The sequence below is a fragment of the Mustela erminea genome, chromosome 1, assembly GCF_009829155.1.
Source record: "Mustela erminea isolate mMusErm1 chromosome 1, mMusErm1.Pri, whole genome shotgun sequence".
Classification (NCBI taxonomy): Eukaryota; Metazoa; Chordata; class Mammalia; order Carnivora; family Mustelidae; genus Mustela; species Mustela erminea.
Genome location: NC_045614.1, coordinates 106,312,537 through 106,336,339, shown reverse-complemented (window position 1 = coordinate 106,336,339; position 23,803 = coordinate 106,312,537). Strand labels below are relative to the sequence as shown.

Genomic DNA, 23,803 nt, shown 5'->3' with positions numbered 1-23,803 from the left:
TTAAAGTATGTGCTTAATGTATGTAAATGATTTAATACTTATTGCTGAGTATAGCATATAAAATCCAGAGACCACTCATAGACAGCCAGCAGCAGGAAAACACATACACTACCACCAAGGCGTGGCAAACTTCTACGTGAGAAAGTAAGCACTTCCTGCCTTGAGGCTCTGATGACAGGCATGAAAAGAAATGTATTTGGAAGGCCCCTGAAGGTCTAACAGAGGACTCCAGAACTCCCCAGGCTCTGTACCTATCACAGGCATGATTTTTAATTTTTTGAGTAGTTAATCTGTCTACTCAAAGAAGTACACTTAGCATATCACAGATTCAATACCATTATAAGATTTTCACTCTGCAGCCATGGAGGTGATTTTAAAGCTAGTGAACAAATGTGTCACTTCTCCGTTCAGTCCTGAAATGCTATTTTTCGTTCAGAGGGAAAGCCGGAGTCCTCCCAGGGGCAGAGGGCTGATAAGCCTTGCCCCTACTTCTTTCCATCCACGCTCACACTTGCTGTACTCACCTCCCCACCATTCTGTGAACATCTTCCAATTCTCCCCTGGGTGGAAGACTTTCTCTGATGTTCCCACTACTCATTTTTAACCATGTGCAAGTATTTGTTTCAACATCGCCCTCTTATTCTATTTAACACTGAGACCTCCTCCCATCCCCTTTACTCTTTGTTTAAGAACAATTAATGTATTAAATAAAAACAAAATGACAATGTGTTATCAAGTCAATTTTTATAGTCTGCTTCCCCCCATAGAATGTCTGAGTTCCAAGAGAGAAGGAGTCCTTATCCATTTTGTTCAATGTGTGTCTCAAAGGCCTTGAATATATCTGGGCAGACAGTAGGGCCTCTAGTATTTGTTGAATGAATAATTGAATTGCCAGGGACAGAAGTATTCTATCACAGGACAACACCAAAGGGCTCCACTAAAGCAAAGACTAGGCCTGGAGATTCCAGTCTCCCAGATGTGCACTCTATAATGTCATCGGAAGGGACATGGATAGTGTCCCCCAGCCAGGTGCTGGACAGAACCTCCAGCAGCGTACCAGAAATCTGGATGGACTTAGGCAAGACAGACACTGCTCAAGAAGCCAGTATGGCACTGCTGCAGGTTTTCATGCCCCTCAAGGTCCCTATTGCATGGTCTCTTTAACTGCATGTTCCAGGCTCTCTGGTACCCACCCACGGTTATCTCTCCTTCATTCCCAAACGAGTCGCACAGATGGTAAGCTAGATGTGACCCTTTGCCCTGCAAGTCCTCCTCTACATTCCAGCAAAAAAGAGCTGCTTGCTCTCGAGTTCCTGCCTGCCCAACCCCACCCAGGTGCACAGACTGAAAACTCCTGGCCTCGGGCTCAGCCCCACCCACCGCCTACGTCAGCAGGACCAAACCTGGCAGTGAATGCGAGCTGCACCCCATCGCCCTGTGCCCTAAACGCTTTTGCAGGCCTCAATCCATCGTGTGCCATAATCCAAAGGGCATGCAGGAATGGCTCTGAGCAGAACCCACATTACATCACCGCCTCACAGCGCAGGCCACCCCCAACTCTGAGCTACTCACCCTCACAGCAGAGCCCTGCGTAACTTTCTCCCATGTTCATAATCATTTTAAAATATTTCTTATGTTCTCTAATTTGTAAGGTGGTGGGGAAGAGGCATAGATTGTGTGCTGGGTAATAACGCATGACTGTAGTCACATCAAGCCTACGGGGCCAAGTACTGGCTGTGTGGCCTATCTCTGCCTGCTTCTTTTGGTATAAAATGGTGATTATTATCATGGTTACCAAGAAGGTTTGATGGAAAGATACATTAATTTAAAAAGATACAGCTTGGGGGCCCCTGGATGGCTCAGTCTGTTAAGCATCCACCTTTGGCTCAGGTCATGATCTCAGGGTCCTGGGATCGAGCCCCACAACGGGCTCCCTGATCAGTGGAGAGTCTGTCTCTCTCTCTCCCTCTGCCCCTCCCTTTGCTTGGGCTCTCTCTGTCTCTCTCGCAAATAAATAAATAAAATCCTTTAAAAATATCTAAAAAAATTAAACGATAAAGCTCATGGAAAAATGAGGATAGAAAACATTCAAAGATACTAATCAAGATATTACTCCCATAAAAAATGTGATTATCCACACAATGGAATATTATTTGGCTACAAAAAGTAATGAAGTATTACTGCGGCCTACATCATGGTTGAACTTTGAAACCATTATGCTAAGTGAAAGAAGTCAGACACGAAAGGCCACGTATTACATAATTCCGTTTATGTGGAATGTCTGGAATAGGCAAAACCCTAGATTCAGAAAGTAGATTAGTGAATGTCAGAGGGAGTTGGGAAGGAGGGAGAGAAAGCGACTGCTAGTGGGGGACTTTGCTCCTGAGGCGATGAAAGTGTTCTGCAGTTAGATTGTGGTGATCCCTGCACAATTCTGTAAGCATCCTAAAACCACAACACGTTTTTTTTTTTTTTTTAAGATTTTATTTATTTATTTAACAGAGGGAGAGAGAGACATCACAAGTAGGCAGAGAGACAGGCAGAGACAGAGAGGGAAACCGGCTACCTGCTGAGCAGAGAGCCCGATGCGGGGCTCGATCCCAGGACCCCGGGATCATGACCTGAGCTGAAGGCAGAGGCCCAACCCACTGAGCAACCCAAGCGCCCCTAAAGCCTTTTTTTTTTTTTTTAATTTATTTATTTGACAGACAGAGATCGCAAGTGGGCAGAGAGTCAGGCAGAGAGAGAGAGGAGGAAGCAGGCTCCCTGCTGAGCAGAGAGCCACCATGCAGGGCTCAATCCCAGGACCCTGAGGTCATGACCTGAGCCAGAGCCAGAGGTTTCAACCCACTGAGCCACCCAGGCGCTCTGAACCACAACACTTTAAGAAAAAACCATATCATTCCTCTTTTTTCTCCTCCAGAGCTATTTCCAGGACTGTATCTTAATTTCATCACTGAATCCCCGACAGTCCCCAACAGAAAGACAAGCTAAATGTCAGAGAAACTAAGTAACCAATGATGAATGTGGAGCCAAAATTTTCTAGGAAATATCAACAAAGATTAGAACAACCAAGCAGCTGTGAGGAAGGACTGGCCAACTTAGGCAAAGTTTTGTCCCCCAGGCATCTGGAGTAGGGCCAGCACACAAGCACACACTCATTCACTGTGGCTGAGGGGCAGAGGCAGGTTCTGCCAACAGGGGAAATGATCAAACAGCAGAACTTGGACAGACCAGTTCAGGAGGAGAGAGTGGGGAAGGGGAGCCTGTCGTACCCTTCCCTCTGAGCGCCTGACCAGAGATGGCGATCGGGCCGCACAGCACCAGTTTCCAACACGCAGCAGGATTTACGGCCTCTTTTTAATCTGTGTAATGGCTACAAAAAATAAATGAACTAGAAAGGACGCTCATGAGGAGACGGAACACCGTAGGAAACAGGCCCATATTTCAAAGCAATGGTTTCTTTGCCTGAGTAGGCAGGCAGTAAAGAATTCTTAAGTGTTTTCTAGCACTCAGCTGAACCATCCTTGCAACCTGTTCCACAGAGATGTCCTAAGGTTGTGTTCTTAGAAATTTTTAAAGAAGGGGAAAACAGAAGAGGAAGTAAAGGATCACTTCAAATAAGAGGATACGGTCTCTTCATTTTCTGATGGAGGGGGGAAAAAAAAACCTTCTTTCGTGCATTTCCTAGAATCCAAAGGCTGTAAACATAGAAAATTTAAAATAATCGGAACAAAAGAAAGTGCACCACTGTGGCTGACATAATTCAGGAGACAGCTAAAGAAGCAGGGGAAGCCCAGTTGTCCAGAAAATGCTCAAACCGAGTCTTAGAATCTTCAGAACTTGGTCCCCACCACAGGCCCTCTGCACAGTCTTTGCTGGGTCACTTTAATCACCACGCCCCTGATTCTCCGCCTGTAGCACTCTTCACGACATTTCCACATTAGCCTGGGTTTGCCTATTGCTACTTTGATGACCACCCAGAAATCCAGACCCTTCAAAGTGCTTTTAAACCATCTTATCACCTTTGATTTCTCTCAGCTACTTTTCTTCCCCATCATCACTGCCCGTGAGTCCCCCCCTCATCATCTCTCTCCCACTGAGACTGTTTTAATCGCCTTTGACGCAGTTTAGCATACTGACTCTGCTCCAACCTCGGCATACCCCGACATCATAAATGAAAGAACGAACGGACGAGTGAACGAGGCCTCAGTTCCTTAGCCTGGACTGCAAAGCCCAGTCATCCCACCGGCCATGTCAGCCCTCCAAGCTCTTCTTCCCATTCAGGCCACTGCAGTCCATAGCCCTATGCCATCCCACAGCCCCTCTGGTCCACGATGACCCTGCTGGAACTCAACCTTCCTTTCTTTACAGGGCACTTCTGTAACAGCTAGTTTTTCACATCAAGGTAGCATTTAATGCAATGTGATTTTTATCACTTGACATTCAACCAGATTTCGGTTCACCTCAAACTGTAACCACAATAGAAGAATAAAAGTTGCAAATATTTATTCTGCACCATGCTAAATATTTCCTATATGTGTCTGTGTCGGGACTAGGTCTGTCAATGCCAGAACCCATTCCCTTGAATATTAGCCTCTCCATCTTCCCTCCTTCCTCCTTCTCCAAGCCCTTCCATTTCATGCATAGACACTGGAGCTTCAGAGAAGTCGTAAAGCAAGAAAAAGGGAGCACTGGGGGTCTGCATACTGTAATGTTTCCAGCACTCAGACGAGAGGAAATGAGGAGAGACTCCAACTGCACTTGGGAAGGGCTGCCCCCACCATACCCGATTAGAGGTCAAGTTGGAATACCAATATCCTCCTTGAGCACAGGCTCTACCACTAGCACCAGGGCCTCCACACTTAGGGCTGAACGCCACCCTCAGTTCTCTCTGTGTGAGCTCAGACAACTGCTGTCAGCACTTTGAGCCTCAGTTCCTCACAGGTGAATGAGACTCATGATGCCTCCCCCGCAGGAAAAATGAGGAAATACAGAGGAATCCAGACTCTCAGCACCGTGGGCAGAGACCCAGATTCTCTCTCCCACAGCTCTACCCCAGCACCTGGAGTTGCACTTGGCATGTTTTATGAACTTTGGAACACGATTTCCTGGGCGTCTCTCTTGTTCCCTGATAACCTGCTGCCTCCTTGAGATCTAAGTGCAGGAACAGACTGACAAAGGAAACACTTTAATCACGATAATCATCGTTATCATCATCATGAGCCCCATCCTAAGGCATAAAGAAAAATACTAAGCCAAAAAAAATTTTTAAGAATCATAAGCGTCAGGGCGCCTGGGTGGCTCAGTGGGTTAAGCCTCTGCCTTCGCCTCGGGTCATGATCCCAGGATCTTGGGATCGAGCCCCACATCGGGCTCTCTGCTCAGCAGGGACATTGCTTTCCTTCCTCTCTCTCTGCCTGCATGTCCACCTACTTGTGATCTCTCTCTCTGTCAAATAAATAAATAAAAAACGTTAAAAAATTTTTTTATTAAAAAAAAAAAAAAAAAGAATCATAAGCGTCGGTGGCCAGACAAGAGAAAGAAATACCTGCATTTCCCACAACTGCATGTTTTTCACTGCGGAGGAGATTTAAAAGGGGAAGAGAAAGGCAAAAATAAATATGAATAAATAGATTAAGAAACCTAACGGATACCCTGAATGCGTAATCAGAAAGAACAGGCCTTGGAATATAAATTGAAAGATCTGCTCAGAGAGAGCCAATTTAAGGCCCAAATTGAACAGCCTCAGCAATTTGTGGCAGCAGAGATATTCTGAAATGGCATAATGCAGGAACAAAGAACAAAGCATTTTTATCTGGCTCCCGAACAATTAAATGCACCTGCCAATTCCATGTGGAAGACGGGCTTTAAAGAACTGCGGTTGGGTCGGGGGAGCATTCAAAGTCAGTCAGAATTCATTGGTTGCCAGAGGAGAAGCAGCTACAGATTTCTGAACAGGCATCCCCAACCCCGGCCAGAAGGAGCCCAAGGCAGTCCAGAGCCGCCTAAGACTCAAAGGGAAACCACTCTCTTATCATCCGTCCAACATGAACGTCCTGCCAGCTCCTGGACAAGCTCCTCTCCCCGGAGGCATCACCAGTCCACAGTTATGTGAGCCCCGTGGAATGACAAAAATGAGGCTCACGAGGAAGGAGCCCTGGTTGCAGGTGAGGAAGGCATATGCTTAACTCAGCCTCCTATGCAGAGACAGGAGGAACACTCCTCCCTCCAAGACCATTTCCTCATCTGTGATGTGGGAAAAAGCGGGAATTTTTACACCAGGAACTCAGTTCCCAAATCAATGGGTAAGGCAAAAATCATGTATGTTAAAAGCAGCTCTGGAAATCCCTAGAATCACCCCAAAAGTAGGGACCACATGATTTCATGGATATACCATAAAAGGCTCATGGGACCCAAGACCAAAGGAGAGAACGGGCCTATGTCTCCATCCCCACCTCCTGCCCCTAAGGACACTGTCTCATGGTCGGACTCCAGACTCCAGGCCACCGGCACAATTGAAACTGATTGCTCTTGTGTGTGGTCTCTCTTTGCCAAGTCATATATTTGCATTCTTATCATTTAAAGGGCCCAAAAGATAATTTCGTATTATCAGTTCTGCCTCAATCACAGGGATGTTTGAGGATCAGTACGATAGCAGAAGTGAAAGCACCAGGAAAAGAACAAAGTGCACTACAAATGCTATTATTCATCGGACATGTTATGAACTTCTAGGGGACTCAAGGGCGAGGTATTTTCGGTATCTATCACCAGGCCGACTGGCCTCCCCAGGCACTCAATAAATAATGGACAGAGAGATGCACGGAGCTATTAATTAACTAACCCTGAACACAGAGCCCACCACTGCGCGTTAGAAACGGGGCAAGGTATGTTCCCAGGCTTGTCACGAGGGTGCTCCCGATACGGCTGGAGAGGACGCTCTCCTAGGGTGCAGGAGGTGCTCCCTACAGGACTCGGACCGCACCACAGGCAGTGGGGCAGTCCGTGAGCTGGCATTGTCAGCCAAGCATCCTGCACACGATACGACCTGAACTAGAATTTCACAATATCAGGTGGAGGGACCTCAGAACTGGGAGTGTGCTGAGGGGCCAGATACTCAACTGCCTTATTTTAAGGTTGAGAAAATGAAGCCTCTGGAAGGGACTCTTGTATGCTGGGTTTATAGAGCAACAGCACTGTCACTAAAGACCACAGACCCAGAGGGATTCCCTGGCCCCTCCTTAAACAATAGGACACAATACAGACTACATCTTGCTTCTAGTTCACTAGGAATGGCAGCGTAATAAGCCAAGTCAGCAATAAAGGCTCCAAAATCATTTCAGAAGCACCAAAGACAAAATGCCAGGCAGCACTGGCAACTGCGTGCACAGCTTCCTTTCTCCTGCCCCCCAACACAGTCCCATCCACATCAGAGGAAGGCAGAGGGAGGACAGTCAGAGGAGGAAGACAGTATTTCGAGCTTCAGATCCCAATTCCAAATATGGCCTTGGCAGGAAGGCCTCGCTCGTGGACCATTCCACTCCAGATGACCTCCCCATCCCCACTCTGTCATCTGACATCGTGTATACACATATTCTCACTCTCTCTTTCTTCTGAAATAGAATGGGAAGGCCACAGACAGTAATCTTTTTCTGTTTCTTCAGTGCTGCAGCCATAGCACAGAGCACAGCACTTATGAGATATTTAATAAAATGTTTACTGAAAGCAATGAATATATCAATGAACAAAAACAGAAATCAGAGATGGCTTTATGAAGCAGACAACACTGATCTCATTTTTTTTCAAGATTTTTTATTTATTTACTTGAGAGAGAGAGAGATCACAAGTAGGCATAGAGGCAGGCAAAGAGGCAGGCAGAGGGAGAGGGAGAAGCAGGCTCCCTGCGGAGCAGAGAGCCCGATGCAGGGCTCGATCCCAGGACCCTGAGATCATGACCTGAGCCAAAGGCAGAGGCTTTAACCCACTGAGCCACTCAGGCACCCCAACACTGATCCCATTTTTAAGTGATGGATGGTATTCAGAAAAAACAAGACACTGATAGGAAGTGAGGGGCCAGAGCAGACATCATAGGTGGAGGGAAGAGTGTAAGACCAGTGAGGGGTTCCTCTGTCTGAAATGTAGGATGTACAAAGAAAACTAAAGCAGAAATTATGAAGACTGAAGCCCTATGCCTCTGGTAAAATATATACAGATAATCCTGCATGAAATAAGGGCAGAAGGCTATCACCCAACTCAGGAGGCTACTTTGGTGGCTCCCAAAGCACAAAGCCCTGTAAGAGTTTAGCAATCCAGCTGGTGGGAGAGAGGGGCCAGGACTCCTCAAAGCCAGTGAAAACAACGTAAGCCTTCAAGCCGTTGTGCACAAGGACAAGTGGTTTTCTGAGCCCAAACCCCATCTCCCTCTTCACTCGGTCTGGGTCATCCAGGGTCTCTCCAGCTCTGCAGAGCAATGGTTTTTGTACTCTCATCTAGATTCACGCCACAAAATTCCAGGCAGAAATTCACGATGATATAGAGAGGGCCTTTTCTTGTTCTCATTCATTCTTCATTCATTCATTCATTCATTCATTAATTCATTTTAGTGTTCCAAAAACTGATCTGGGAAACAAGTACATTTCAAAAGGAGAAAATCCATTAGCATGCATAAAAAATCAAGGCAGTAGAATACTGATTGTGGCAATTTAGGAAATCTGGCACAATGCACCAATTCACGGGAAACTGAAAGAAAATACAGTCCACACTGCATATGGAAAACAGAGAGAACATGGCCTCAGGATGCTGGTAGTTGCTGGGCATGCAAAGATGGCTGCCAGGGCCGGCCAGCAGAAGTGGGTGACATTACCAGGTCTGGGGCAACTTCTTCACTTCTGTCCCTGTCCCAGAGGGCATCTGTTGTCCACTGGTAATTGGGACACATCTGAAATACACCCGAGGAGGCTACAGAGGAACTCCATCCACGTTCTGGTGAGGGATGCATTAAGAACCAATTTTATTTCCCTTTCTTTATTCTCTGAACAAAAGCAGATAGGCAGATGGATGATTTCTGAAGTGCTGGAGAGGTTTAGACCAAAGAGCCTGGTTTGCAGTGGCATACACTGAGCGACCTTGGAGAAATCATTTGACTTCTTTGGGCCTCAGTTTCCCTTACTGACAGCAGCTTAGCGAAAACTATTTGGATCCTATTATCTCATTTAATTATAACATCCCTCTGAGTGGATACTATTATTAATCCTATTTTACAAAGTCATATTTTCCAAAATCACAAATAAGCCGGGATTGCAAATCTGCCTGATCCAGGCTCATGTACTTAATCCATACCCTATAGTGCCTTTAGGTGAACAGTGCCAAGTCCCTCTGGTTTTGACCATCTATGGCATTCATTTATTCTAATTCATTCAATGTAAATGCAAATTCATTCCAAGAGAAAGGGTCAGGACCACCAGAGTCTACTTGCATCCAACTGGTACCTAAGTACCAGAGGAGATCCCCCTCACCCCATCCAATGGTATGAAGGAGCTGACCCCATCTCAGGAGCCTAGAGTGACAGGTGGAAATCCTGATGCCTTTTCTACAGTTAGCGCCAAATCATATCTAGGTTCTGCGCTGGTCAGCTGCCTAGGGATGGAGAAGCGGTACGGTGGCCTCTAACACAAACCCATTTCTAGTGATGGTCCCTCCCTCTACCCTCCCCCAGTGTGATCCATCATCATCCCATGTGCACTGACAACTCTGTGATACAGCTGTTTCAACAGGCTGGGGCTAAGGGTCAGCACAATAGGCCAAGTGCAGCAAAGAAAAGTAGAATCCCTCGAAGGCCAGGTCCTACTCGTGGACTCAAGATGGTAAATGGGAGGAACAGGGCTTAGCAGCATCATGTATGACCAAAAGTCCATGTTTCAAGGGTGCATGTTGGCTGCCAAGACAGTGTGCCTGAAGCTACATGAACAGAGGTGGATTCCCTGGAAGCAGATGATCTGGGCTCATATCACACCCGGAAGATTCTCATCTAGTTTCACCACCTGACATACAGGAAGCTTGGTAATGAAACTACAACCTGGATGAGGAGTGACAGAAACGGAGAAATTCAAGAGGAAAACCCTTGGAGGGCAAGAGCACCATCTCCAACAGCCGAAAGTGCCCCTTCCTCCCCATCAAGGAAGTAAGAGCGTATGCCATATTCACCCCAACTGCAGAGTGATGGGATGGCAGGCAGGTAGAGTTGGGCCCCATTAGAGGAAAAACTCCCCCAACATTGCCACCTCTATACAGAAAATCTGCCCCTGAAGGAAGTGACTCCCCAGTATCAGAGATGTTGAAGCAGAAGCCAGACAGTCGCTGGAAGGAGAGGCCAGGGAGCTAAGGAGTCAAGATTCCGTGACAGAAGCTCCAAGTGCTGTTGTGGTTGAACTGCTCAGTCCTGACTCCCCAACCCCCTCACCTGTGAACATGACCTTATGTGGAAATAGGGTTTTTGCAGATGTAATCAAGTAGACTTTTGTCGTCCTGAATTAGGGTGGGCCCTAAATCCAGGGCCTGGTGTCCTTTAAAGAAGAGGGAGATGTGGACACAGGCATGCACGGAGGGGAGGCAGACGTGTTAAGACAGAGGCAGGCACAGAAGTGATGCGGCTAGAAGACAGTGAAGGCCAAGGATCAGAGGCAAGCACCAGCAGCTTGGAAGAGGCAAGGAAGGCCTCTTTGGTGCCTTCAGAGGGAGCACAGCCCTGCCAGCAACTTGGTGTCAGACTTTTAGCCTTCCAGAGCTGTGAGGAGGAAGTTGGTTTTCAGGCATCCAGTGTGTTCTGTCCCTGTCTTAGGGAAGGAGAGTTGCTTTCCAAGTCGGAATTTGGATGGGGCACTAACATTACTTCTTGAATCAGAAGGAATGTTAAGAAACCAATTTAGCTATTTTTCTTTTTAACTCACTCATATACTTATTAAAAATCTGCTGAATCCTTAATATGTGGCAAAAATTCTGCTAAGCCTTGAGGACAGGGACAGGTGACGTGATTCCTGTCTTCAAAAAGCTCACTGTCCACTTTCTGCCATAACCTGGCAGATATCTTCACATCAGTGATGGGTGCTGTAACTGAGGCATTTACAGAGAGGTAAGGAAAAGACAAAATGGTCATCTGTGACAGTGGGAATCAGGGAACACTTTATGCAAAGGTTACAGCTGCACTGGATCTTTAAAGTTTGTATTCTGGTGACCAAGATGGAAGCGCTTTCTGGACGTGACAACCCACGTTCAAGGGCCTTGACTTAAGCCCGAGATATGGGTAGATGTAGGGTATGAGGAAGGACAAGAAATGAAATTCAAGGTCTACGAAGAAGCATCTCCAATGGTACACAAACTAGTCTGGGAAACGTCATGGGTGGTTGCACAACTCCAGCTCTGGTTTTGAAGAGTCCTCTTCAGGTCCTACGTGGATATCCAGAGCACCATGTCATTTTCCTGTTTGACCCCTCTATGTCTTCCCCAACACTGGATCTATACTCCCCCTTAGAGCTTCAGTGGGAATATCAAAACTTAAAATACTCACTGATGAAAAGCTAGACAGAAGACATCAGATGGTTGGTTCCCCTACCCCAACAGAGTTTTAATCCATTCACTTCTCCTTGCTCTGGCATATGGAGAAGGGAGCGGCAGAAATGAAGCTGACAGCTGCTTCCAACAGTGGAGGACCAGGAGAGGATGTCAGTGTGTCATACTTGACAGCTGGGAGCGTTCTCAGAACATAATTATATAACCTCTTGCGTATAGTGCTTCCAGAGCACTCTCGCATGTCACTGGGTTTTCTTCCTACAGCAGTGGAGGGAGCTGGCAGCGTGGGTGGGGCCAGGGGGTGGCCCAGGGTTACGTGAACTGCAAGTCAGAGGCTGACCCAGATTAGATCTCAGTTCCCCGACTTTAGGACACTGCTGCCTTCGAGGTTTTATGTATTCTTCTTATGTAGCGTGTAAACAGGCTTCTGGGATTCTATTCTACATGGAGAAAGGGATTCAGAGGGAATAAGTGGCAATTACTCAAAGACATGAACAAAGAGTTCACTGGAAGGGCAAAGAGAGCAAATCCTACTTTCCCACAAGAGGAGGCATTTCCTGCACAGAGTCAAAATACCCACAGCTTGGAATCTGGGGTCTTGAGAAATGAGTTGAGGAGTGACACAGGTAGTGAAGCTGTGGGATGTATGCAGCTGGGATGGCACCCAGGGAACAGACCTGGCCTAGAGTCCTCTAACTCCTCCTGACACCGCCCGCCATCCAGTATGTGACCTCTCTGTCCAGTGTAACACTAGATATGGTCCCTTTAAAAAAGTAAGGGCCTAGGAGTGTCTGACACCAAGGGTAACAATGAAATCAAGTCATCAGAAACTAAGAACTGAGCCAGGGACCCTTGTGCCCCATGAACTTTCCCTAAGTAACATTCTATGAAGCTAATTATTTATCTCCAGGGCTCAGAACTTCTCCCAAATGCTCAGGTGGAGAATGCAACTGCAAACTTTAAATACAGATTGAAACTATCAAGTATAAGCAGGAGCCACACTCTTCCCGAAGAACCGAAAACACGGTCGGCCCAGTCCCTTCCCTTTGTGAGGATTAAAAAACAAAAAAGGGGCTCCTGGGTGGCTCAGTGGACTAAGCCTCTGTCTTTGGCTCAGGATCCTGGAATCAAGCCCTGCATCAGGCTTTCTGCTCTGCAAGGAGCCTGCTTCCCCCTCTCTCTCTCTCTGCCTGCCTCTCTGCCTAATAAATAAAATCTTAAAAAAACAAAACATGAAAAACAAAAAGAACATCCAGTAGATTGCATCTTCTGATTATAGCTGATTAAGGAAATGAATGCAAGGAAACAATCAGGGTTGCCTGCATGCAAATAATCTCCTTACCTCCTCCTACCCCCGAGCTCAGTACTTATTTGGGGGATTTCTTTGTGCCCTATCTACAAAGTTAAGGACAGGGCGTGCAGGGGTGCGTGCATATGTACACACACACACATCACATGGGATTCACAACCAGAATCTTTGCCAGGTGTCCCAGATTGTAAATAAATTCTAAACTAACCTAATTATCTTCTATTTCCATGAAGACGGCGCCTGCTTTGGAGGTGTTCTGGGTGATCACATGAAACAGAAGGCTATAAAGAACAGTATGTCCTCACACCAGGCACAAGATTTCTCCGAAATGGGAGAAAGCCCACATCCTTAGAAGAGGGGAGTCCACTGGTTTCCTGCTGAAACCTCCACACATGACCACGTTCTAGACTAGTGTCCTATCCCCTTCCCTCTCATCTCCCAGAGTTTCTGCACACACACCACATGGGGCACAGCCACAGGCTGGAGGGAGACAATAAAGTCAGACCACACTGACATGATTAAGTTTTGAAACGAAGGATTTCATGCAGAAATCACACTAGGGAGCAGGAGAAGCACTGGAAGAGGAGAGAAGAGGCCGCTCAGACACGCAGCACACTGGGAGCGTCTTACTTGCAAAGGGGAAGCTAGATACCCGGCCCACGGAGACAGCACAAAAAAAGGTGGCAAAAGATGGTGAGTGCGGGTGCTCTGGCTGGAGAGGGTATAGACTTTTTCCTCAGTTGTCGTTGGTTTTCATTTTATTTCTGAGAGGAGGGTTCTGAAAAATTAGGTCAATCATGGCTTCTCTGGGGGCTTCCGGTAATTCCATCTGGGAATAGAAGAGGTCCTCTTCCCCTGGAATCTAGGCGGGCTCTCCGACTGCCAGGTCAACCGAGTATCACCGGAGTGATGCTTCACAGATCTTCCGGCCCAGGCCTTAAGAAGCTAGCAGCTTCCCCTTGCTGTCTCTTGGAGCATTCTCTCTCGGATCCCTGATCATCCATGCCAAATGTCTGACTTACACTGAGGCTGTCCTGTTATGAGGAAGGCTACACTGGTCACATGGGAAGACTGGGGGTGTGGGGGAGACCAGAAGGAGCAAGGGAGAGAGATGTCTGGCCAGCTCCCAGCTGAGGTACAGAAACCAGAGAGCAATTATAAGCCATCTTCTGGATGCCCTGCCTGAATTCCTGATTCACAGAATCATCAAATATAATAAGCTGTTGTTTTAAGCGACTAGGTTTGGGGGGTGGTTGTTATGCAGCAATCAGTAACTAAGACAGGGACCTGAAAAGCCCTCCCAGCTCCAACTCTGTGCCCTTCATGCATCTCAGTGGCCTCCACTTCTTCCTCTGTACTCCCTATGACAGCCAAATTCAGAGGCTAGTGGGACTGGGTGCCAAGAAGGCTGGAGAAGAGGCAGAGCTTTGCCTACCCCTCCCCCACACTCAAGCCCTGGGCTTCAGATAGATAAAAGGCAGGTAGAACAAGAAAATGGAGTCAATGCAATGGGAAACAGCCACAACAAGGAAAGACACAAGGCCTGATTTGGAGCCAGGACAACATTTGACTCTTTTCATGGAGCCAGCTGTCCTGGACTTTTCAATGACACAGGTCACCAAAAATGCATATTCCGCTGAAGCAAATCTGTTGTGTTTTCTAACCCCACTTTGCTGCTGCAATGCTGAGCTACCAGCTAACAGAGACAGGGCTCTCACCGGCCCTTGCTGTTTCCCATACCACGCCAGTCATCAGTGGCAAAGAAAGACGTCATTAGGGGAGACTGATGATGGAAGCACCCACAGGCAAAATTGTTAAACACATCAGGACTCCATTTCTCTGGTCTTTAAAATGAAAAGATGGGACTGAGTTATTTCCTTGTTAGGAAAGATCCTAATGTTCCTAGGACTTGGTGGCCGCAGCTTTTCCGTGCTGTGGCAGTGGCCACAATAGAGTGGTGAAGGATTGAGGCAGCCGAGCAGATTGGCACTAGCGGCTAGCTAAGGAAACCACCATGGAAAGCTCAGCGCGAAATGGGGTCAATGAAATGTGAGTTTGGGGACCAGGCTACTAACCAAAAAGGCATCCGTCAAATAAAACACTAAAGGATTCAGTAGGCCACAGATTAGTTGCTAAAAGAAATATACTGTATTTAGTAATGAAATAGGAGGAGGAGAAGGAGGAGGAATAATGTGGCGGCATTGGGTGGTGGAGACAGACAGACATGGGGAATGGAACAATCCAGAATCTAAAAAGCTGGCTCTGGCTGGGGTCTGAGGCTCTAACCATCCTGTCTCCCCCATCACTTGAACGAAGCCCCAGCACCATCTAGAATCCTATGGTCCTGGCGGACCCTAGCCACACTCGCACTGCAGTTGAGTTTCCGGCTGTGCCATGGGAGAGCGAAGACTGCCAATTACACTGGTGAGACCTCTGCTCTGCAAAGCCCGTATCCCCAGCAGCCCTTGACCTCAGCTTGCGGCAGGGCTGCGGCCAGCTCCACAGGAAGCAGCTGCACCTGCTGCCATCAATGAGCCCATTCCAGTCTGCCCAGGCCAAAGCCGACAACCCGACACTAACATCATGAATAATGGAGAAGACCCCTGCTCTCTGGGCAGCCACCACTGCGCTCGACAATCGGCTGAACTAGGGAGGGGAACTGAGCAGCAGGCAGCGAGGCGGCTGCAGCCTTCACATTATATCGGAGGCATGTGGAGCAATTCCCAGAGGAAAATAAATTGTACAGCAATCGTACTTGGATGGATGATGCTTGACTGCAGCAAGGGCCTGCAATTTATCAGAATGGCTCGCTGAAGAAGGCTAATCATCATCATCGTGGAATAAATTACACAACCAAATAGTGACAATCTTGGTCCAGGACGGCTCAGACACGGTGATCCCTAAGCCACGCATTCAAGGCTGCCTCACGGTCAGTGCACGAAGAGAACCTCCCTGACGCAAACCAGGAAATCTGGGTCTGAATCCCAACTCCCGTGCCCAGCTGAGCCTTCCTGGTTAATGGCACCCTCTGACTCTCAGCTTCTCATCTGTAAAACGGGTGAATAAACCAGAACATTTAAAGCATCGTGAGCACGGCGGGGTAGCACACCAGATCATCTGGGCATTTCGGTGATGCGACCCTGATACTTAAATACGCAAACCCATGCTGAAACAGATAACCACTCATCACATGCTTTGCTTAAGGCAAAAATACATCCGAACTGAGAATGGTCTCCGGCGGCTACCGGAATTCTGTGCTGCTCTCCTTCCAGTCAGTGTGGCCCGACGTCGGCTCCATCCTCAGGGCCAATGCCCGGAACAACTGCTCAACCACACCCTGCTTGGGTCTTGTTAGGCTCGTCTCTTAGCTGTAGGGTGAGGATAAAGACGTCTGCTCTGCCAGGTTCAGAGGTTATGATGAAGCCATCCAAGGAGATGGTTTGCAAGGGAACATTTTGTATCGTAAAGTGGACCGTGAGCATGTTCATGAAGCCAGGAGCCGAGCCAATCACTTGCACACACAATCCACCTTCTGCCCGCCTGCCCTGTGCCAACCATCACCTAGCATGAAAAGTTGCCATTCTGTGCAGATTGAAGATATCTAAGCTTACTAGAAAAGGAAGGCTATAATTGGTTAAAAATGATAGTTATCTACAAGTTGATAGTACTTGCCAAATACAGCTTACTGATGTCAACAAAACTTGACTACTATAAAGGACACATTTCGTTTTTTTCAACAAATCTTTCTTGAGTGTGCAGTTTTCCAGGCACTGAGCAGAGAGCAGAGGACATGGCAGTAAACAAGAGCAATGCAGCATCTGTCCACATGGGGACTATCTTCTATAAAGGAGGACTGACGTTTTATAAGGGATAGTAAGTACAGGTACAGATGGGAGTATAATGAACAAACCCAGCCAGCCTCACCTCTGGGCTGAAGAATAAGAAGGGGAAGAAGCCAGAGAAAGTACATTCCAAGGTCTCAAGTCCAGAGTGAGTCAGGCCAAAGGACCTCAAGGGAAACCTAGAGTGAAGAGAGCCAACAGTGTGGAAGGGATGACTTTCAATCTGATGATAATGGGAGCCACAGGAAAGCTTCAAACAGGAGTGACAGGATAGAGACAAAAGTGTCGGTAGGGAGAACAATTAAGGAGACCCTCTAGTTCAATAACTAGAAATACCTTTGGGTACTGAACAGAGACAGTATAGAATGCTGAAGTATAAAGAAAAATAATCCAACACTGTGATAGATTAAGGTAGAGCTGACTTAATCATTTCCTAGACATTTCACTTTTTTTTTTTTTTTTAAATACTCATGATCCAAGTTTGTCTCTCATAAAACTGAGGTATGGAAATAATTCTTGCCTAGCTTTCTGACTGTTTAGATTTAGACAAAGGAAAACGATTTACTCGTGGATTAGCCAATAACTGAGTAAAGTTCCACCTGTTTCCAAAAAGGATTTGAGGTACTTTACAATATGAGGTAAAGAGAGATGGACAAACAAACCAAAAGATAACCCAAGGTCAAGCGGAGCCCAGGGGCCCCAAGGATAAAAAGCAGCAAAGCTTTGACTTTATGGCTGAACATTTCAATACTGAGAAAGAATTATGGATAAGGGGACGGCTGAAATTAAGGAGCAGAATCAGTTTCCAGGTTCCCCCTAGGCTCATCTCTGGACAAGCTTCTCTGCCTCCATCAGGAGAGCAAAATAGCACAAAACAATAGATAATCAATAACTTAACAGCAGTAAAGACCCTACACTGTGTCTTTGAAAACAGGAGCCACAGCCAAGGTTTCATTCATTCAGATACAGAAAACACACACACACACACACACACACACAGAGTTACAGCCCTCAAGATGCTACTGGATTCTGACCGTTACTCCCTTTTCCCTTAGGAGGTTCCCCATAACTGCTTCATTAGCTCCCCAAAGCCAACAGTTCCCCCAATTGGTGATGCTTAGCAAAGCACCCAATGCAAAATTCACAAGTTTAGAAGACACACATCCCTCGTAAGCATACCCCCTGCTCCTTGTCCTATACCTCCACCAGGGAGGGAAGTGCTTATCACATGCTTCAATCCGGACACTCTCCAAAATGAAACCCATCCCTCGGCTCCATCAGCCTCCAATGTGGACAATGGGAAGGCCACTGTACACACAACTACTACCGGTATGATTACATTTAAGTTGAGTAATGTCACCAGTGCTCTAGTGTATAGCTTTAAACAGTACAGGGAGAATTTCTAGAATAACAGTACTTGATAACCCAAAGATAGTACTTGGTACTTCCCAACTGTCATTGTGTCACAACATACAAGAGAGTGCTGATATTTGTATGACACCAGGGTGAAGGGGAAGAGGCCTCCAGGTCCATATATAACTAAGCCCTCCCTGTTCATTCCCCTCCCCAAAGAGAACCCACCCAGAGCCCCAAACTGAAAAGTTCGGGTTGAGAGCTCAACTGAGCTCAACTCAGTCTTCCGACCTGCCCTTCTTCCCACCCCCTCCATTTAGCCAGTTTCAAAGCTGGAGAAACCACATGGTCTCCTTCCTGCCTCTTCCTGTGAGCCCACCTCTGCCTGTCCTGCTCTTCACTCTCTGGAGGCAGAAGACCCCCCACCAGTACATCACTTCCCTTCTGGTCAGCACTGAGTACAGCACCTAACACACTGAAGGTACTTGTAAAATGTTTACTTTCAAAATGTCTCCTCCTCTGGTCCTTTAGGTAAACACGGGTTTGAAGTCCCTAGCCCTGCGGCACTGCCCCATCCTGGTGTCGATGTCCCTATATGGAATCCTCCTCCATTTATCCTAACTTGGGTGTGTCACCCATTTCCACCAGAGACCCTGACTGATACAATGATAAAAACAATGATAAAAAACAAGAAAAGTAGTTATATTACATCTACAACATAAAAACGTGTTTATTTGATTAACATGAGTATTCAATCAATTGCAATTGTTCCCTGTTAGGTCTTACTTGTTACCTATGAATATATTACCCACCCAACCGTTCCTCTATTTTCCAAATGTCAGCTTGGTAAGGACAGACACTACTATAACCCCTAATACCATGCATCTAGAAGATACTTAGATGTTTGCCAAATGGATGAATGAACAAATAAACGAGCAAACAAATAGGGCAAAATATTTGGTGGGAGAAAACAGTTAGAAAAATGAATGTAAATTAGAATTACCATATGGATGTGGACAGATAGTAAAAGAACATAAAGCTTGAATTTTGTTGTTGTTGTTATGAAAAGACTGTGGGAGGATTTTTAATTTTTAATTTTTCATTAAATTTGCCATGTTTATATAGCAATAATACTTCAAAAAGAAAATATTTTTGTGCCACTGAAATCTGGAATGAAAATGGAAATGGAGAAAATATGCATTTATATATTTTATGAGTACACAAATGGAATACCAAAATAAACTTTTTCAAGAGAACCAAATGATTAAACATTAAGGTCGACGTTCCCTCTGTACATAGCTATTAAAGAGTAATTAAGACTTTCCACTGTATTAAGCAACTACTTGCCTAACAAAGTTGCCATAATTGTGTTAAGACAGGGCAGATGGAACCAAATGAGATGCAAATGGGGCACAGTCCCCACGTGGATTTATGGCCCACATTTTTACTATCAGCAGTTCTTCTCAAGCAAGGGACAACATGATTACATAAATAGATCTCTACATGTTTTCCACAGGCTACTGAGCCAACAACAGGAATGGAAACACACCTAGGCAAATGTGGAGACTTAGCTGTTAGACCTGGGTTAACCCGTAAGTAGCTCTGTGACCCTAAGTGGGTTGCACCACCTCTCTGGGCTCTACTTTTCCTCATGAGTAAGACTACAGTTCTGATGCACTGCACCGACCACCACCAGGGCCAGGCCAGCCGACAGCAAAGGTAGAACGTCCGTATCATCCCTGGATGTTTCCTAGGGACAGTCACCTCAATGGAACCAGTGGTGAGCCGTTTCCTTTTGCTTTCTGCACTCTTCCGTGAATGCTCCAGGATATGGTCTTGTACCCAAAAGAGCAACCGAGCCATCATCTTGGATTTCTGCCCCTTCTTTCCCGCCCACATCGACAACACTCACGTGAACAAGTGTACCTTCTAATCATTCTGGAAAACCTGTCCTGTATTCTTCATAACTGGTGCTCCCACTCCAGTCCAGGCTCCCATCAGCTCACTCCTGGGCTACTGCAACACATTCCTACCTATCTGCCTTCCTTTAGTCTGTCGAGCCCCTGCCCAGCCCTGTGCAACAGTGCTCTTCTGGAAGTGCCTTCCATTTCCCTGCTTAAAGCCCATCAACAGCAACTGCGTTCTCCTGAGGATAATGTTCTACAATAAGGCAGGTGCATAAGGCTCTTCATTCTTTAGCCTCTGTTTACCCTGAAGCCCTGCTTCTGGCCACTTCCTCCATTCGCTCCAGCTGTCACTCACACTGAACCACTTGTGGCTCCTGGGAGGGCCAAGTTTTCCTTGGGCTCAGTGGCCTTTGAAGAATTTGCCCTCTAGTTAAAATGCTTCCTTTCCCCTTCTTTCTTCCTCCTTGGTCTGCTTCTTCCTACTGGCCCTTCAGGCTCCAGCTGTCTCCAGAAGCTCTCTTAGGGCACCAACCCGGGGTAGGTGCTTCTCCTGTATGTGTTGTCATAGCACCTGTTCAGAACTGTAACAGTCTGTTTTCTGAGGGAAACCTGTGGGCAGTAGCTTGCTTGGCATTTATTTCTGGGATCTAGAACAATCTCTGCCCACAATCATTAATATACGTTTGTGCATGAATGCAAGAAAGAGAGAGAGAAGCAAAGAGGAAGAAGGAGGAAGGGAGGAATGAAAACCCATCAATGTTTCTTCTGTAAGCAAGCCCAGTGCCATGTACTGCACAAGATGTGTGCTAGACAGGACCCGGGGATTCCACTAACGCCTTAGTTGCACGCCTGCATCTTCTTAGTTTTCTAACTAAGGAGATGGAATGAATTCCAGAGATTACCATATCTATTATTTTGTATTTAAACTGTGGAACTTTCAAATCATTCCAGATGATTCCAAGCTCATCTTTAAAAGAGCACCCATAACAACATCCTTCATAACTGAAAAAAATAGGACCATCATCCTGAGTACTGAGAACCGTTTCAGACAGGTTACCTCCATCAAGGAGGTCATGCATGTACTTTCCCAATACCCGAAACTTAATTCACACCATTCCCACTTCTCTACTCTAAGCTCTGCCCACTTCAAATATAAACTCATCCATGAAGCTTCCCTGGCCACACATGTCAGAGCCGCTCAAGGAGGAGTTAATCTCGCTGACCTCCCACAAGGCTTCACAGGCATCGTCCCATGGTGTATCCTGTTCATCAGTAATGACTCACATATGCTGTTTATCTGTAGGTTTACATTGTACATATATATTTTGTAACATTTATCCATACTCAAATGTCGGCTCAAGGAATCTTGTTCAAACTCCTAACCAAAGCATATATTTTTAAAATATTTTATTAATTTATTTGGGAGAGAGAGAGACAGAGATAGCAAGAGAAAGCAGGATCAGGGAGGAGAGGGGGAAGCAGGCTCCCCACCGAGCAGGGAGACTGATGCGGGACTCGATCCCAAGACTCTGGGATTGTGAAGGCAGACACAACCGCCTGAGCCACCTAGGCACCCCCCAGTGCATCTTTGTTAACAAGAATAAGTAACCACTGAGTGACACCAGCTACTCAGAGGTGGGGGCTGAGGGTCTAGTAAGTTCACAGGCAGGTATTCCAGTCAGATGCATGGTTTGCATGTCTTTCTCTCCACAAGTCTCCATGTCTAAATTTGGATGAGGACTTTATTGTCAAAACTTGGAAGGGCCAAAGATACCACCTGTTGGGAATTTGGGGATCCTAAGTAAACCACAACCTTCCTTTCATGAAAACCTATTGTTGGAAAAGGAAGGGGAAAAAAAACCACTGGGAGAGAACATGGGGGTAGGAAGAAGACACGAGATAGGTAGCCACTATCCCTAACAAAAATTTGCCTTTAAGCTGTACCTTCCCTTCTTCCCACTTCCCAGCACCCAAAATGAAAAGTGAACTAAATGACTTCAAATGGCTTTTTTGACTTCGTGGTGTATTATCTACTTATGAGTTCTCTTCCCCCAGGCAAATTCAAAAGCATGACTAAGTTATTAAAAAGGTGGACACAGATGAGTGGCTTTATAGACCTTTTCCCCCCACAGAGAAAATTGGACAAGAAATAAAAAGCTTAAGTTCTTTGATATCAGGTCTTTACTTATTACCGTCTATAGAATAAAGATTTATTCAGCAGCATCTTCTGGTCTAGTTTGCCCTTTCATGAAAAAGTAACTTTTTTTTTTTTATAGCTTTAAAAAGCATCCATTAAGTCAAGCAAGGCTTTTGAATTTCTGCATTCATATGAACTATGACTTGCAGACCTTACTCCAAGAGTCCCAATTCCTCCTACAGTCCTGGCTAACGTACGTGCTGATCACGGGGCCGGGGCAGAGGGGGCACGTGGTGATGAAAAAGAGCAGGAACCCCGGTGTCTGCAAAATTTTAAAGGAGCACCTCCACTCCCCCACCCCAGAAAAAGACAGAAAAAGGTGCTAAAGAAGCAATGGCCAAATCTTCTGCAGGCCTTCTTATCTTCCTAAAATATACACGGATTCTGAAATGCACATAGCAGGTCTGGCTAAGGCTAGAGGTTAAAGGCAAAACACACTCCGTCTTGGAGATTAGGGGAGAGCAACCGTGACTCTTTCAGAGATGGGAGATTGTGAGAGGCGTCAGAATACCCATGGCTCTCCTTAGGCCAGATTCCACCAGCACAAACAGCCTTGAATCAAAGGTCTCCACAGGAACCTTGAGGAGAGGAGAGGCAGGGTCCGTCCATCAGAGCTCTGAGCACTAACCAAGGTGACTCAGCATTTTGAGCACAGGCCATAACTGGAACAAACCTCCTTAGGCCTCAGAAAGGCCTCTGCTTCCTGCACCTTCCATCACCCTATTTCTTTCCAGCTGATTAGTGAGACTATAGGATCTGCTGGAAATAAAAGCACAATCGGAGAGGTTGTGCAAACAGGGATCTTCCGGAGAGGACACCGTTCATCCTGTAGCAGGTTTGAAGTGGGGGAAGCCAAAGAAGGGGGTAGCTACTGGAGGGGAAAATATCTTCATCAACTCTTGGGCAGGAACTTTCAGTGGTTCCGGAGAAATTTCTCCCAAAGCAGATAAATCTTCAATGACTAATATCATAAACAACTAAAACAGATTTTTATTGTACAAATACCATTAGCAAGAAAGTCTTTAGAACTTTCCTTAAAACCACAGAGCTATCAGCTTTAGCCCCTGCCTAAGGCCAAATTCTTCCAACCCCACACCTCTGACGAGGGGCAGCGAAGGAGAGTGTGAGCTCACTGAGAGGAGGAATGGATGGATCCGGACATCCTGAGTACCCTAGGATTCCACCAGCTCCCAGGAGGACATCCCAGCAGCAGGGGTCCCTACATGGCTCAGATGCTTATATGTCTGCCTTTGGCTCAGGTCATGATCTCTAGGTCCTGGGATGGAGTCCCACATCCGGCTCCCAGCTCAGCAGGGAATTGGCTTCTCCTCCCTCTGTTTCTCCCACTGCTTGTGTTCCCTCTATCTCTCTCAAATGAATGAATAAAATCTAAACAAACAAACAAACAAACAAACAAAAAAACCCAGTGCCCCAGGCTGAGTTCCTCAGAAGCAGAAGTTATATGAAGTTTGGAGTTCAAGGTATTTATTAAGGATCAACCCTTGCAAAGGGAGGAAGAGGAAGGAGACTGGGCAGAGGCAGAGATGGAACAGGAAAGCAACCAGACGGCTTCGGCTTCTCAGCGGGGCCTTTTGGTATCCAGGGAGCCTTCATATCCCAGTAGTGCCAG

At 46.4% G+C, this 23,803-nt stretch overlaps 1 protein-coding gene across 2 annotated transcripts in view; it reads right to left on the bottom strand.

The window, feature by feature from the left end:
* Positions 1–23,803, bottom strand: part of MB21D2 (Mab-21 domain containing 2) — a 112,039-nt gene that overhangs the window by 54,451 nt on the left and 33,785 nt on the right. The window contains exon 1 of one of the 2 annotated variants that reach the window (XM_032337761.1): positions 22,325–23,404. The exons of the other annotated variant lie outside the window; for it this stretch is intronic. The gene's annotated coding sequence lies outside the window, so the exon portion shown is untranslated. Of the gene's footprint in view, positions 1–22,324; positions 23,405–23,803 lie in introns of those variants that run through there. 2 annotated transcript variants of the gene reach the window in all.